Source organism: Leptonychotes weddellii, chromosome 8 (assembly GCF_054177405.1).
Source record: "Leptonychotes weddellii isolate Sample4059 chromosome 8, ASM5417740v2, whole genome shotgun sequence".
NCBI classification, from domain to species: domain Eukaryota; kingdom Metazoa; phylum Chordata; class Mammalia; order Carnivora; family Phocidae; genus Leptonychotes; species Leptonychotes weddellii.
Window position 1 is genome coordinate 52304009 of NC_138376.1, and position 10369 is coordinate 52314377.

Genomic DNA, 10369 nt, shown 5'->3' on the forward strand with positions numbered 1-10369 from the left:
TTTTTTTTAAAGATTTTATTTATTTATTTGAGACAGAGAGAATGAGATAGAGAGAGCATGAGAGGGAGGAGGGTCAGAGGGAGAAGCAGACTCCCTGCCGAGCAGGGAGCCCGATGCGGGACTCGATCCCGGGACTCCAGGATCATGACCTGAGCCGAAGGCAGTCGCTTAACCGACTGAGCCACCCAGGCGCCCTCTCTTTGCCCTTTTCAACAACCCTGTGGTAGGGCCTTGTCATTCCCATTTTACAAATGAGACTTACGTGACTCACCCAAGGTCGTGCTACTGGTAAGAAGTGGAAGCTGTTTTCAACCCAAGTCTTTCCCTTTTTTCTGTGCTCACTTTACTAAACCGGCTGTGGAGGTGTTTAGAAATTGACTACAATGGCCTCTAAAACATACTCTCCAACATGCTTCTCAAAGTTCAGGGTGTGTAAGGATGACCTTTTAAACTGTAGCGCTTCACTGTGCACAAGCTTTTTTGTTTGATGTAGTCCCATTTGTTTATTTTTGCTTTTGTTGCCCTTGCCTGGGGAGATGGATCCGTAAATATGTTGCTAAGACTGATGTCAAAGCTCTTACTGCCTGTATTTACTTCTTGTAGTTTTATGGTTTCCAGTCTTGCATTTAAGTTTTTAATCCATTTTGAGTTAATTTTTGTGTGTGGTGTAAAAAAGCGGTCCACTTGCCTTCTTTTGCCTGTAGCTCTCCAGTTTTCCCAACATTTATTGAAGAGTCTGTCTTCTCCCTGTTGTATATTCTTGCCTCCTTTGTCAAAGATTACTAAAACTAATATCATATCGTTTGTCAACTACACTTCAATTAAAAAAAAATAGAGATTCTTGGAAACCACCACCAGAGGGTCTGAGGTTCAGGAAGGGCCTGGGAATTCTGCCATCTTAATGGACCCAGATGTCTGTCAGCATCTTCCAGTATCCCAATCTGACCATCACTGCATTTGACTGCCCTTCCTTTAAGACGTAGTTTTGGGTTATGTATACCCTTTAGCTTCGCTAAACACAGAGTCAGGTGATTCTGTTCATAGGTAGCCTAGGAAACTACACTTGCCAAGGACCAAGAATAAGTAAAACAGACACAATCCTCCTTGAATCTTCATGGAGTTCACAAACAAGTATGAGAAATGGACAAATAAACAATCCAGTGTCACACAGTGTGATGAGACTGTTAATGCATCTGGAGAATATGGCCATTTGGATCTTGTCCCTTCTATGTTTTTGCTTGTATAGGAATCCTGTCATCTCCACTTAACTGTACTGATCAATGACCTGCTCTGCCCAGTCCTTAGAGCTGTGTTTTGAATATTGATGGTGGTAAGCTAAGCAAATTACAGGACAGAGAGCAGCAAATACACCAGGCCCATTAAGCATGAGTAAAATGACCACTTTTAAAAGTGGTTTATGGGTCTCACAGGGAAAAAACACACATGGATAAAAGGAAACCAAAACCAACAGCTTAGTACCTTAGAAGTCCATCAAGAAAACTTACCTGAAGCAAGGACTATGGCCTCTATCAGAGAGAGAGACTAAATGTCAGTGTCTGTTTCTATCATTTTCTTCTCTTAGCAGTTTTGACCTTCTTTTCATAAAATAGTAGTTAATAATTATGTGTGTTCTTTGGAAAGTGAGATAATTCTTTCCTTGCTCCATATGATCATTTTTATTTGGATACCTCTGACATACATAAAATACTAGAGATAGTTGGAACAAGTTTGTGTGAATTGATTAGCAACACACAGTTATTAATGGATAGACTCATTAGGGAATTTAAGATATAGTCCCAGAATAAACGGTGTCCAAAGCTGGCAATAAGCCCTGTTTGAATATTCACATTACCACCCAAAGAGCTGGAGGTAGAGAGTGCTTGATTCACTGGCATTAGAGGTGGCTTCTAGAGTTAGAGTGAATAGAGTAGTTTTATGAAAATCAATAGAGTGATTACAATTACCAAGTGCATTACTTCAAAGATATTAAGAGCCACAAATCAAACATGTCAGCTGAAGAATAATGATGATGTTACGTACAAACAAGAAAGCATGGTATCAGCTGAGGAAGTGGCCAGAATCGTATCCTAGGGTTTCTGAGGAAAAGAAGTAGTTGCTGTTTGTTTGTTTGTTTGTTTGCATCACTCTTAAGGCAGTTTATTACAGTCTTACAAAACAAAATACACAATTTTGTAATCACTGACAGGCAGTTGGAAGGGAGAAGAAATCCAATCATGCTGAAAGATGTGGCTGGAATTGTCTCTACTCAACCAACAGAGATTGGCTTGGCTGGGAGTGCATTTGTCAATGCCTTGTACTCCCACGCAGCACGATAGAGCTGAGCATGTTCCAGAACTGCTAAGTAGCAAGGTGCCTGACATGCTAATTGATTTGAAACTTGGAATGTCAGGGTTGGAGGGTCTGCAGGAAACATTTAGTGTGACCACTGCCATGATGCTTTCAACTCTTCTACACCCCCAATTCCTGCATGTTCTGGCCCATGAATCCCTAGAATGGCATTCTAAGCATGGAAATTAGCAAGTGTCAAGACTCAGAGACAAGAAAGAAAAATAAATACCTGTACAGGACTTCAAGTATTTAAGTGTTAATGGTGGGGAGTGCTGAGAGATGAAAGAAGAGGCTTGAAAGGAATAAAACATAGTCATGCCAAGGGGTTTGGATTTTACTCTGAGCATAATGAAAAAGCCTCTAGGGGAGCAGATATGGAAAACTCCCAGACCTCTGTGCTAGCACAGCAGAGATTATAAGACCCCAAACACAGACATTGGGTCTGGGTGAGATGTCTTCCTGCAGAGCTTCCTCAGACAGCTCTATATGGTAATGTAAGTTGTCTTGGGTGCTGACCTCCTTGGGCAAATGAAAAGCAGTGAGCCCACAGTTCTTTGGTTCTCGAGCCCTGTGGTCTTCCCCCTCTACATAAGCTGCTGAAACCACAATACTTCTGGTGTGCCTCCATGAGGTAAAAGGAAGGAAATAGGAACTGTGTTTGCCCATATCCAGTGGACATTATCTGTATCTTTTGCACTGCTTGTGGGAATAAATCAAAGTAAAAATAACTTTGAACTCAATCTAAGTTTTCATTCTTGCCCATTTACAACTCTGGACTTGACTGTATAGTGTGGCCTAATCCAGAAGGGAAGTGACAAATCTGATTTCCTGGATTGGAGACTGTAAATTTGTAGTGGTATCTATCCGTGAGAGTGTGTGATATTGTTCAGCAGACATCAATGGTCCAGGTGGGGATGGCAAGAAGGTTGATGCTTTTCTGGACAGCAGAGAAAGACCAGGGAGGCAAAGGACTTGAGAATATTGATGAGCATAGTAGGCTGAAAAAAAAATAGCTCCCTAAAAATATATTCACTTTCTAATCCCTGAAATCTGTAAATATTACGTTATATGGCAAAAGATCTGGTGAAGTGTCTTGAAATGAGATGCTTATCTTAGATTATCCAGGTGGGCCCTGGTGTCATCACCTGTATCCTTAAAAGAGAGGGGCAGAGGAAACTCTGATAGACACACAGAAGAGAGGATGGTGTGAAGATGGAGGCAGAGACTGGAGTTATGTGGCTACAAGTCAAGGAAGGCCTGGGGCACCAGAAACAAGGAGAGAGGTACTGAGCAGATGCTCTCCCAGAGTCTCTGGAGGGAATGTGGCCCTGCTGACACTGTGATTTCAGATTTCTTTCTTTTTTCTTTTTTTGATTTTATTTATTTATTTGTCAGAGACAGAGAGAGAGAGAGAGCACAAGCAGGGGAAGCAGGAGGCAGAAGGAGAAGCAGGCTCCCCGCTGAGCAGGGAGCCTGATGTGGGACTCGATCCCAGGACACTTGGATCACGACCTGAGCCGAAGGCAGATGCTTAACTGACTAAGCCCCCCAGGCGTCCCCGATTTCAGATTTCTGTCACCAAAACTGTGAGATAATAAATTTCTCTTCCTCTAATCAAGTTTGTGGTATTTGTTATAGCAACCACAGGAAATGAATACAGTGAGAGAGTGGCTGATGCGGGGTCATGGAGCCTCAGTTAGATACAGAAGATGGCAGAGGTAAGGAGAGCCTGCTAGAATGGGAGAAAATGGAGGTCTTTATGAGGTCCTGGGAATAAGGGAGCAAGAGAGAAATCTGGATGGAGATGTGTGTAGTCAGGAAGAATTTAAATTTCAGAGATGGAGTTGAGGAGATGAAGGAAGTGAGAGACTAGGGTTGTGGCTGGGTTATCCACATGAACATTGCAGTCTCCCAGGGTAATGACAGGACTTGCACAAAGAGGAAGACTGTGAATCAGATACCAGAGTTCTCAAGGGATCAAGAGGAAGTGAAGGGAGGTAACAGGTGGAGGGTGGGAAGATGTAGAGGGCTCAGGGTGGTAGAGTCAGAAGGCAGGTGTCTCAAAGGAACCTATTTGGAATTTTATTCAAGAGATAGATGAATCATGGTCTTGGAGAGACACTGGAACAAAGAAAATGCCCACCCTGTTTTTTGAATCCAAAGTACATGGGATGTTGGAAAGTGTGCAGCTTGCACTCAAGAGATCTCCCAGAGCAGGGGGACTGTGTTTTCTGGAGAAATCCTGGCACCCATGAGGTCCAGGACATAAAGAGAACATTCATGAAGTGATTGAGGATGGATGGGCATTTGTTAACATGTAATGTGATATGCAAAAAATAGCAGCACTTGGAAACTATGACCGAGTCAGGATAAGCCTGATGATGTGGTAATAAAGTCAGAACATTTCTGACATGTGCTCAGGGGATACAAGCACTTCAGTAAGCTCTGTATCATCCAGCTCTAGGCCTCCTGGAGAAGGATGAATGAGCTCCCTCAGTAATTTTAGTAATGGGCTAATTTTAACTAGTTTTTGAATATCAAATTTTAGTAATCTTCAATAACTTATTTAGCAAGGTACTCTAAGTAACATTTTTGAGAATATAAAAAGGAAGATCTATGAAATTGTTTGTCATTTGTCTTCTGAGCATCAAAGCCAGGACCTGCAATTTGGGAACACTTTGAAGACTCTCGGGAGGTCTCTTGGAATTCACAGTAATTCTCGAGACTGAATCGCCTTGAATTAATTTGCATTCTTTTGCTTTGTCACTTAACCAGTTACAAGTCACAAAATTGTATTTGTGCCTATTCTTCACTTCTCTGTCTTGTCCACAAATATGTCATGAGAGACTTTGTTAAAGCTTCCTCAGGCACCATCAGCTTGAGCTAATGTATTAATGTATAAATAATATCTAATATTATGCCCTTTACATGGATAATTGTCATTTAATCCTCTGGATATCCCTATTAGGCAGGTATTTTAGTATCACAATCTTATGGATGGAGAGACTGTGAAGCTTGGGGGAGCTAAGTAACTTACACAAGGTCAGCCTGCGAGTGCAAGAGCAGGGATTTAATCCTAGCCAGGACTTCAGAAACCTTGTCTTTGCTCATTCTGCTGAAGAGCTTTACACTTCCTGGGTAATGAGAATGTGTGTCTTCAGATAAAAAAGTGCTCTGTTCTTCCCTTAAGCCCAAAGACATTCCACTGGAGACCCAGGTGCCATAGCGTTGACTGCTGCCTGCAGCCTGGCCCAGCCGCTGCCTGGCTTCTTGGGTTGGGCAGCTCCTGCATTCTCTAACAGTGCCTCTCCTCTCCTTCAATGTGGTTGGTATCCTGAGCCCTGGGTGCTCCAAGCCCAGGCACCAGGACTGACACCTCCATTTGGGAAAACTCCTACTAGGTCTCCTACCAGTTCAGAGAGTGGGGGTTTCATCCTGCTGCCATCTTGGTTCTGGGGCTGGGAAAAATCACATAGTCTCTTCCTCTCCAGAGGGAGCTGTTCCTATGCTCCTTTTCCCTAGGGCTGAGGCTTCTCCCATCTAGTGTTCTACTTACTCTGCTTCTACCAGTGTCCCCCTCCCTGTTCCTATCTTTCTCTTTGTTTCCCTATTTACTACCTTCCCTCCAATCTAGATTCAGCCCTCCCTTCTCGGGGACTCTTGTTACACAGAGACAACATTTGCACTATATATTCTTTCCTTACCAGTCTAGTAACGCAATTTGCACAGGAAATGTGGTCAGCTAGTCAATAATTGTTCTTACTCTGAATCCATACTGGTTCCTCGTGATCCCAGCTTCCTTTCCTAAGCCTTCCTGAATCATCTTTTTGAGAATTAATCCTAGAATCCTGGAGTTAATCTGCAGTTTATAGGATTAATATCTACAGTTTAGAGAATTTCTAGTTCTGACAAATATTAGAACAATGCTTGCCTATCGTTAGAGCTCCAGCCCAGGCAGTGGATCAGGGATCTTGTCTGAAAGTTCCTTCCATGTTCTGGGATGTAATTCATCAAGTCCTGACACTTAAACCCATTGAGAGCAGACAGAAGCTATCTGAAAATCTCTTCATTTACCTTAAGCTTCCAATCTCTCTTACAACATTTGTTCTAACCTTGTTGGGTCTGAAGATCATTCTCATTGACAGAGAATCCTAAAGTAGACTGAGTATTGAGGGCTGGCATTTGGTCATCTGGCAGCACTACATCATGCATCCCAAATAGATAATTTGTATTTAACCCCTGGAAGCTGTCTAAATTAACCCTTTTAGTTTACAGTTGAGGTAACTGATAAGAACCAGAACCAAAATCCAGGTTTCCTGACTCCCAATCTACACACTTTTTTTTTTTTTTAAATTAGGTTTTGCTAAGAAGTTCTCAAACTGTCTAAACAGATCAAACAGATTAGATACATTTAAGACTCTAGACCTTTAAAGCATATTCCAGTTCTTTCTCATTTTAAGAACAGGGTCCCTGCTCAGAGGGGAGCCTGTTTCTCCCTCTCCCTCTGCTGCCTCCTGCTTGTGCTCTCTCGCTCTCTCTCAGTCAAATAAATAAATAAAATCTTAAGAAAAAAGAACTTTATTTACCAAATCTATCTCATACTATGTAGAAAAACAAATGCAACACTCAAAGATTGAGGAAAATAGTAAAGATGATGGGTTGGCATAGATTTTGGCCTAACTGGAGTCTTAGCTCTGTCAGGAGACAACGATCCCATTCTTTGGACTTAAAAAGTAAATTGTTAGGATAGCCCTTGAAAATCCATTCTTTCAAACTCAGCTTGAAATAAAAACATAGCTAAACGCAGATATAATAATTTGTTATTTTATCCTAAAATCACATACCTTAAAAACTATGGTCTTCCATAAAACACTCCTAGCAAATGGGAGTGGTAAGGACTTTCTCAGTGGACATGCCCTGGGATTGCTGTAAAACATGGACAAGTAACAAATGATAGGGGTACTGATTTCCCAACACAGACATTTTCTTGTTTTCTTTCATAAGAGGAACATTTGGGTTCATCTGAGGCTAATCCTTGTAGAGGACCTAGAGACATGTTCAGGAAAGTCAAAAATCCTATTGGATAATGTACATATAAAGCTATGACTGCAGAGCCAGAAGAGAAAGGCTCTCCTCACCACCCATGGGCTCAAATCTACCTTTTTCTTTGAAATCTATGGGTGAACATTCCATTATAATTAAATTTTCCTCTTTAATATTTACTGACTCTTCAAATAATGGAAGAGAGTAATAGACTAGATTAAGACATAAGCTGTGATTGCTGTGGTAGGTAGAATATCTGTGAGGGATGTTCTCTATTGCTGAGATGGAGGAGACCATGTAGAAAGGACCTGAGAGTAACCTGTAGGAGCTGAGACTATTCCTTGGTGGACAGCCAACAAGACACCAGGATCCTCAGTCCTACAACCACAGGGAAATGAATTCTGCCAACCTGAGGGAGCTTGGAAGAAACCATTCCCTAGTCGAGATTCTAGATGAGCTCATTTCTAGCTGACATCTTGATTTCAGCCTTACAAGACCCTGAGCAGAGGACCCAACTAAAATATGCCAGACTGCTGACCCCTGGAAAAGGTGAAAAACCTGTGTTGTTGTAAGCTGCTAAGTTCGTAATTTGTTACACAGCAATAGAAAATAAATTCAAGTGTGTTCTAGAATTTTCCCTACAATTAATTAGATTTTACTTAGGTTCATTTAATATTACTCTGTGCCCACTAGATGGATAAGGCAGCCTTAAAACATAGCTGTTACAGTGGAAAGCCAACTTGGGATTTAAAGTTAGTGTGAAAAACCTAAAAGAGCTTTACTGTTCCTATTGGACAAGCACAGTGATTATGTGCATGGACATTGGGCTGAATCCACCACTCCACTACTTATGGGGAGATTGGTTAAGTTACTTAAGCTTTTTTCTAAATTGAAAGACAAATATTTACCTTGTATACTTGATGTGCAGTTTTAGTGAAATGCTGTGTTTTAGCACGGTGCCCAGCACAGAGCCAGTATCTGCAAAACTGCCACTATTATTATTATTCTAATCAAAAAAGGAAAGGCTGAGAGGATGATAAAGGGCCATGACAGCGAGAAGGAGAAAAAAAGCAAAGCGTGTACAGGCAAAAATGCATCTATCTGTAAGCTTTTGCTGTGGGTCACTAGCTATCACAGGTACTCAGCAGCCAGATTTTATTCATGGGAAAACCTTCAGAGAGCCTGGAGATAGAGCGAGTGCCATTTTTTTTTTTTTTTTTCTGCAGTGAAATAGATTGCATCCCTAGGTTACGTGTCAGTCACCCAAGGCCTATTCAGATTCTGTTCCTGTTTTGAATTTAATGCTCTGCCTATCTCACTGAACCCAAGGCCACTCGAAAGTGAAGCTGAAACTACAGATGATCAAAAAGTGGAATACACAGATAAAAAGGGAAATAAGTCACAAGATGTGTCTTTCAAACCCGACTCCTTTGGTGGTCTCTGTTTGCCAGGGCTGAGGAGAAAGAATGGCTCCATTTTGCAAGGCTTTGGACATCATCACTAACAGTGAAAGCACGTCTATTTATAAGGGACTTGAGAAATGCAAAAAGAGAGAGACGAAAGAAAAACTTGTTACGTATAAATTTTTTTTCTAAATTTAATGAGCTCAATGCACTGTACCTTTCCATATATTGGAAAGGAAACATTGGGAAGTTAAACCCGTTAATATTTTATGTACATATATTTTTAGATATAATGTGGTTATAAAATGGAAGACATTTGAATGAGATTTAGTGAACTTAGTATTAGATTCCCAAATAGAATGTGCAGGGTTTTTTTTTTTTTTTAAATTTCTGAAAACTCTCTATGATGTCAAATAATTCTTTTCTGGCCTTCAAACACCTTCATTTTGTTTCAACCATATCTATACTATGGGTGTTATCTATAGGGATATTAAATGTTTATTTTCTCTAATAACAACAAACATAGGAAATAAAAATATAACTTTAAAATTTTCATCTAACACAAAATATTATTTAGTGTGTGTCTTTATATAATAAAAAAATTAAGAATTGAGTAACCCTCAAGGACTAGTTCTTATCTTATTCTTTTTGTATCTTCACCACAGCCTTGTCTAGGTCCAGACACCTGCTAGCCGGCAGTAAGTACCCAAAGAAGGAATGAAATGTTTCAGACTCTCGTCCCCAAGAAGCAGGCTGGCCTGGTGGAAAAAAGAACCGGATTGAGATCCAAAGCCTAGCTGCCACCATAGCATGGCCTTGGCAAAGTCACTTCCCCTCTGGGCTGTGGTTTCCTTATGTGAAAAATAAGATGGTTGATCTGTTCCCTTTCAGCTCCGACATACGAGAACTTAATGAAGCAAAGAAAATTCCCTGAAGTAGGACAACAGTGTCTTGTATGAATATGCAAGAGAATAAACAACCATACAAGAAGGCAGAGTTTTGGAGTATGTGTGTGTGTAAAAGGGTGCTTTTAGGCTGACTCTCAATCTTTTGACAAAATCTGCTTCAGAGGGATGCCTGGGTGGCTCAGTTGTTAAGCATCTGCCTTCGGCTCAGGTCATGATCCCAGGGTTCTGGGATCGAGCCCCGCCTTGGACTCCCTCCTCCGCGGGAAGCCTGCTTCTCCCTCTCTCACTCCCCCTGCTTGTGTTCCCTCTCTCGCTGTGTCTCTCTCTGTCAAATAAATAAATAAATAAATAAATAAATAAATAAATAAATAAATAAATAAAATCTTTAAAAAAAAATGTGTTTCAGAGATGCCAAAGAGCTATTGAAAATGTTCCATTTGAAAATGTGTCTTTTCTTCTTCTTGAAAAGGTTATCTATTATCTACTGGCAATCATTTTAGAGGGTATTACTTACAGGGAACATGTACTTGTGGGAGCGCGCGTGTGTGTGTGTGTGTGCGCGTGTGCATGTGCGTGCATGTGTGTGCGTACCATCAAATCCTTGACCAAGGGAATCATCACCATCAAACCTCTGTGACAACAACTCACAGAGCCTTAACATTTTTT

The 10369-nt window shown here is 41.0% G+C and overlaps 1 long non-coding RNA gene across 1 annotated transcript; it reads left to right on the plus strand.

The window, feature by feature from the left end:
• Positions 1–3995: 3995 nt before the first annotated feature.
• LOC115939574 (uncharacterized) lies at positions 3996–10091 on the plus strand. The gene is made up of 3 exons (XR_014147414.1): positions 3996–4067; positions 9461–9493; positions 9687–10091. It is a non-coding gene; the product is annotated as an uncharacterized LOC115939574 (long non-coding RNA).
• The last annotated feature ends 278 nt before the right edge of the window (positions 10092–10369 follow it).